We start from the raw sequence: 7,401 nt of genomic DNA on the forward strand, positions 1-7,401 counted from the left end.
TAGCAAGTGTACACTTCTGATGGTTTCTCTCATGCTTTCCAGGTGTGGATCCAGGGTCAGGGAGCTGGAGCTACTCCACTTAGAGGTGCAGGGATCAGAAAAGGCTCTGGTCTAGTCCTCTCCGTCTGGCCTTTTGAGTGTGTGTGCGGTACTGGGGATTGAACTCGGGACCTTGCGCTTGTCAGGCAGATACTTACACCACTGAGCTAGCTCTCAGGCCCTCCTTCTGGCTTCCTCACAGCCTCATCCATGTAACATACATCAAGTAAATTCTCCTTTATACTTCTCAAAACTTGAAAATCAACCCTGGAAAAAGTCAGGCCCCTTGTCTGACCTGTTTTAATAAAGAATTGATTCAGCTGCGTCTAAGGGGATTCATTTTCTCTCTTGCACATAGACACCCCGGACAGAGACCAAACATGGATTTTTCCATAATGGACCTCTGTGTGTTTACAAACTTTCATATGAATCTGCGACATTTTAATAAGTCCCTTTGGAACTCCTGCCGCAGCAGAGGAACCGGCCACTTGACTTGTGCTTTCTTGTTCAGTAAGATGCCTTTGCCTACATCTCCTAATAGGCCTGGGGCTAAGGGATTAAGGAGTAAGGCAGGGCCACAGTGGAATATCACTGATCACAGAGATCAAACCGATTTCTTCTATGGCCTATACAGACTCTGGACACCAGCCAAAGCTTGTCCTTACATGCATGCATGCCTGGGCACATGTGTGCATTGGTAAAACCTTAATAACTCCCATTGAAACTGCGTCAGAAAACCTGGAATCCAACATTTAAATTCACTTTGTTGTCCAACCCTATTTCTTTGCCATTCCTACATTAAGGCTGCGGCTAAGGGCTTTGAGCGTAAGGCAGGGCCATAAGAGAAGAACCCTAAAGATGTGATTCCTTGAGTCTGCTTTCTTTCCTGGAAATGGAGCAAGGGCTCCCCAAAGACCCTTTACCTTCAGAAACAAAGTTCTCATAAATTGTGGCTCATCATTATCTGCCTAATAGTATACAATTTTGAGCTATAGTGGATGCCACTTGAAGATGTACTCATAAGTGAAATAAACCAGACACACATGTGTAAATATTGTATAGTCTCCCTAGTATAAGAACTCAAAAAAAAGTAATACAAATAAAAAGGTATAACAGAATTAAAAGGAAAGTGAGAACTTGAGGATTGGACAATGAGGAGAGGGCAAGGAGGAAAGCTGGGAAACAGAACGGGGGCAAATCCATACATTTATATGCACAAGATAGGTAAGGCAATGATCCTGAGAAACATCAGCAGGTTTTTTAAACTAGCAGTTAATTGATAGGATTCTCATCCTAACTAACTATACATGCTGATACCTGTGAACTAAGCAAACTGCCCTGAAGATAGCAATGTGTAACAGAAGGGTCACGCTTGGAATGCCTGTCATTCTGGTTTTCTAAATATGTACTTCTTGTCATGACATACCAATTATTATCATACTGTCTCTCAAATAAAAGTTGTCTTTTTTAATGTAGGGTAATAAATGAAAAAAAGACACAAGTCAAAAAAAATATCACAGGACTGTCCCGCTACAATGCTGTATGTGGTTAGATTTCTAAATTTCTATGTAAATATATGTAATTTTTTCATATTCTTTAAATATTTTTCATTTTTAAATTTTTATCTTCATATTCTGTAGGGACTTAATGTTTAACATATCAATACTTGGTGGAAAATACTTGTTCCATATTATGCCTTAGATATTTGATATTCAGACACATAGTGAAGTTAAACCCAACTGCATATATGTTGTAGGGTAATAATAAGCTTCTCTTCTAGAGGGTTAACAACCTAAGTTTGCAGACAAAAAATTAGAAAAATAGAAGGGCTGCAATATTTTGACCCTAGCTTTTCAAGGTCAGTGAAGTCTTAGGACATAGGAGAACCTATATGGTAACATGTAACTCAGTTGTGTCCCAATTTTTCTGATCAAGGAGATTATGGGGACAAAGAGGAAAGTGATTCTTGATGTAGAGTGTGCCTAAGGAGAGTCACCTGGAGAGAAAACTTTCTCTCAGGCTTTCACAGAGAGCACACTGACCAAGCAATGGCCGTGACTCATCCACATGGCTGACACTGACAAAGGATCTACAAAGTGCAGTACAGGGTTACAGGATAAATCCTGAGGGAACTTGACTGACCTTATCAGATACGAAAGTTACATTTCTTGTTATATAGGCCTTGCTTTATCTTGATCTTAACCATGCAGCAGAAAAGTGTAAAAATGAAGTATATAAAGTAAAGTGATATTAATATGCTGAGCTGTGAAACTGCAACAACTTCTGTGGATAACCCACTACTATTGTGGACTGCTGGACTGTGTTGGATTGTTTTGCTGAATTCAGGCACCTATAGTATTTAGATGCCAATGGAATACCCATTTCTGACAGGACACAAAGGAAGGACAATTTTGTATCTGTATATGCAAAATAGGTAGGATAGATATACAGCTACTTTTGCTTAATTCAATGAGAAGAAAGATTTGTACTAATAGTGTTTGGACAGAATATTCTATCTGCATCTTGTACTATGGATAACCCCTAAGCAGATAACAATGTACAATGTTTTAATTATTCAAACTCTTCCATTAATCAGTTTTGAAACTGTCTCATTGCTATTTGTTTCTCAAAGAAAAAGAACAAAATTGCATTTATAGCATTCACTGTAAAAAAAAAAAAACTAATTTTTTCATGTTAGGAATTAAAAATAAAATTAGGAAGGATAGGCAGGTAGAAAAGCCCACTTATATGAGGGAAGTAATGTTCCTGTTTAGAAATTCATTGTAGCGGCTGGACAGTGGCATACGCCTGTTATCCCAGCACTCAGGAGACCAAGACAGGAGGAGCACCGTGAGTTCAAGGCCAGCCTGGGCTACATAATTAGGCCATGTCTTAGAAATTCATCTTATAGAAATTCTCTGAAGTGTGACATTGCACACTGACTCAGAATTCCATTTTACAGCAAAAGTTTAAATTCCCCTTAAAATCCAGTAGAGTAAAGAGAAAACCAACAGATGTGAATGAGCTCAGGTACAAACTTCAACAGCCACCATGCTTAACTTTATGGAGTCTGTGTGTAATTCAAATATATGATAACACTTTAGTGAAATATATGTATTGTCTAACATTCCAAGTGTAAGAGAAAAGGCAAAACAATTCACAGGAAACATTTTAGATTCAGATGTTATATAAGGCGCATCCCACTCTAGCAGTTCCTTGTCTAAATGTATTCTCAGAATAAAGTCCGTAATGTGACAATGGAACCAGTAGGGAAATCTCTTGTGTGTTTCCACTGTCATCTCACGAGGGAACAATTGCCTGGACAGCTTAATTGGCCTTCTCCTCTCCCCTTCAGAAGGTATGTAAGCAAATCCAGGTGGGAGCAATTCTCCTATCCTGGAGCGCCAAGAGATGCTGTGGACAGAGCAGAACTCGAGAGAAAGCCTCTTGCAGGAAAGCTCCTTTGGAAGGCTGTTGAAGGTAGGTGTGTGATGCCCTTCCCGAGGACCCAGGACTGAGGTCTGGTCCAAGTGGGTGTTGCCACGTTTCCCTGGCTTCCATTGGTGAATGGTCCGACTTTCTCACAAGCACCTGGGCAGGACCAAGGGTCAGCAGCAACATGGGCAGCGTGGCAGTGGAGCGCCCAGGAACCCAACTCCGGGATGGGAAGCTCCTCCCTCCACAACTCTGTAGTCTTCCTGCCCATGGGCCAGCTGTCCTCTCTGGGCGCCTGACACATGCTCAGAGCTCTGGCTCTTTCTACCAAGACAGAAATATTTCCCCTATTGAGTTTTGATGCAAAAACGTGCAGGTAAAGGAATATCATGAATTAAGGACTGTACTGTTGTCTGACATGGTACTTGGTATGATTTCTTTCATTGTCTCCTTTCCCTACCTAGTTAATGTCTTGATTTTTTTTTAAATTTTAGGACAGGGTCTACGTGGTCTACAGAGTCTCACTATGTAGATTGGACTCATGGTGATTCTCCCGTTTTCAGCCTCCCAAGGGCTGGGATTACAGGCACGTGCCACCACACCCAGTCTCAATTGCTCTTTCAATGGACCCTGTACAGCACACCAGGGATTGAACCCCATCCCCTGTGCCTGCCTAAGCAGGCACTTTAGTCCACTGAGCTATCAGGCCTGCTCTAGTGTCTTAATTTTTGAAAGACTGCATTTCTCAAGATCTGTATAGATTGAATTCATTGACTAAAATCAGTGTAGTATTTCCATTTCCATTTTCGTAGCCCACCATTTAATAGCAGGAATTCGGGAGCTCACCACATCTCTGCCTTCCCACTTACTGGCTGCTTGAATTTTGGATAAACCTCTTAGCAGACCCTGTCTCAGTTTTCCCAGCTATAGCTTGTGTAAAATAATATTCAAGGGTTGTATGAGAATAACGCAGATGAAGGAATGAATTGCTGAGAGCTGCATCTGGCACCAAATAAATGATCGGAGCCCGCGAGTATTTGCATCTACAATAGTAAACCTGGTCACTACACTGGACATAACTACAACCCAAAGAAAGAGTTTCAGTGTCTGAATTGCCCAGCGCTGTCCTCATCCTGCAGAAATGCCTGCCCGCTTACTCCTGCAACACTGAGAAGAGCTGTGTGCTCCCGCGGTCCAGGACCCCGTGGCAACTCAGGGCATCATAGGTGGCATGAGTTGTAGACTCCTGCGCCTTTAACCAGCCTTTCAGCTCTGCTCCAGAGCCCACACCTGCTTTTCTACGTGGGAAAGCTGCTTTCTGAGTTTTTATTAGGAACTGTACCTGCTTTCTTCGGTGTTCTTAGGCAGCAGAAAGCCTCGCACTCAATCGTCAGCCACCGTCTCTGAGGTGCCTGCTTAGCCAGCTTAGCTTTCCTGTGCGTCCCCAGCCGTGTCGGCCATCTCTAATTTGTCAGTAGCATGGGAAGAGGCATTAGACTCGTGGTACTTTGCTAACATTTATTTCCATTCTAAGATGAGATCTTGGAAATAAAACTCTTGAAAGTAATTTTAATTGTGAGTAGCAATCACGCAAGGATTCAGGGTCTCGATGTGAGATGGCACATGTATATAGATGTGTGGATATACATGTGTGCGCAGGTGTATGTGCAAGTCATGGGTGACATAACAATGTTCAGTCAGCAACTGGCCAAACATGCAGGGGTCGTCCCATAAGGCCACAGTGAAAGCTTCCTGAGCCTAGTGACCTGGTAGCTGCCCCGTTGTCACACGGTAGGACAACACGGTACTCACTGGTTTGTGCTGATGCTGGTATAAATTACCCACTAAGTGCTAGTTGTATAAAGGCGTAGTGCATAAATTTATGTGCAATTCATGATTCCGGATGAAAGGACTGTCATTATTGTCTCTATCTACTATCCCATACCTTCACTGCTCCCTGAGAACGCCCTGCACTTACGAACAGGTTTGTGTAGACAGAGTGCTATACTCCCCAGAAGGCGGGCTCATCCGGCTGATGCTCACCGCGCCTATTGGTGGAATCTTCTCCCGTGGCTGATGTGGTTTTATGCCCTGTGTTGCTCATGGCCATAGGTGCGGCAGGATCCATGCATGGATGATAGATGGACCACCTACGCATAAGCTACGCCACGCAGGTTCATGGAAACACCCTGAGATGTCCGCACACTTAGCTCTTCATCACATCCATCCCTGTAGAAAGCCACACACGACTGTGTGTACACATGCCTCACACGCAAACACACGATGAGTGTTTGCGAGGCTCTCGGAAGTGTACCACAAGTCTTAGGCAAAAACTGAAATGTTTTAGCCCATTCGCTATTGTCCCAAGTACTTAATTTGCTTGCTTTCCTTATAGTCCAATTTTCTTAAAGCATTTAGCCAAATAATTTCATTATTTCAAAATGCTTTATCAACCATGTTTACCCTTTGAAAAGCATTGAAACTTTTTGTCTGGCAGCATTTAATTTATCTAGATTCTTAGAGATAACAAAACTATGAATTAATTCACCCAATGATTAAACAAGTAAGACGATTAGAAATAAAATACTTAGTAGTGGACACAGAAGATTTTCATACTCAAAAAATTATAATGAGTACTCTTTCATTTAAAATATTTATTGAAGTCAAGTATGATGGCACAAGCTTGTGATCCGACCACTTGGGAGGCTGAGGCAAGAGAACCGCCCTGAGTTTGAAGCCAGCTTAGACTACACAGTGAGTTCAAAGCCAGGCTAACCTACACAGTGAGACTTGGTCTCAAGAAACAAAGCGAAACAAACTTATTGAATGCATTTTTCATACCTCATGCCACAGCAATATCTGTGCACCGTGTTTATAGCAGACAACTGGCCGTAGCTCGGTCTTGCAAACAACCCAAATGTCCATCCACCGAGGAATGGATAAAAGAGATGTGGCACTTCTGTACAATGGGGTACTACTCAGCTATAAAGAAAGATAAACTTGAAGATTTATAAATGGATTAAACTCAAGGCTGTACTCATAAATGAAATAAAGGAGACCCACAAGTGTAACCATCATGTTGTCTCCCTAGTGGAAGAACCTAAGAGAGCAAGTAACAGCTGAGAGGTACAATAGATAGCGTGAAAGGGAAAGAGACTGCTCAAAAGGAATGAACAACTGGGACGAGGGAAGGGAAAAAAAGAGTAAAGACAAAGGGGAAAATCACGCATGTATCTACGCAGGATAGCTAACATGATTGTATGATTAATTTCTACTAGTTTTATGAAGGCATCAGCTGATTCTTATGATTTTTACTTTGGCCAGTTTTACATGCTTCTATCTGCCTGGTAATCTGAGAAAATGCACTGAAGACAACAGTGTCCAACACAGTAACCACTGTGGAGTACCTATCAAGTTTGCTTTTTAAAATTGTGTATCATTTCTAATGCTTATGGATTATTTTTATTCTCTTTAAAATACAAAAGTATTGGATTATTTTCTTATGAAGTGGCAGAAGAATTTGCCCGCATCCATTTCTATGCGTACAGTGTCCCTGTGGGCTAACACTCATATTTAGCAAGGCAAGAGCTCACCCACAGATAAAAATGAGCATCTGTGATCTTCAGGAAATTAAAGCCTCCCTTGGGCCACCAGTCACTGTATGTTATCTTTATTATATGAAAAGCAGGAGATAAGATAGCTCATATTTTGGTATAAACTGAGTCTTGGAGAAGTAAATAATGAAAGGTTTATAGAAAAACTATTCTATCTCAAATGACGCCCTAATAATATCAGTGGCTATTGTGACGCAGTCTGCTCCTGGGTCAGGCTCGTGGGAAGAATTTTGCACACGTCCTCGCGTCTGTCCTTATTGCAGTCTGGCAAATAAACTTGCTCAAGATCTATTTCACAAGTAAAGAAATCGAG

Source organism: Octodon degus, unplaced genomic scaffold (genome assembly GCF_000260255.1).
Source record: "Octodon degus isolate 3935 unplaced genomic scaffold, OctDeg1.0 scaffold00283, whole genome shotgun sequence".
Classification (NCBI taxonomy): domain Eukaryota; kingdom Metazoa; phylum Chordata; class Mammalia; order Rodentia; family Octodontidae; genus Octodon; species Octodon degus.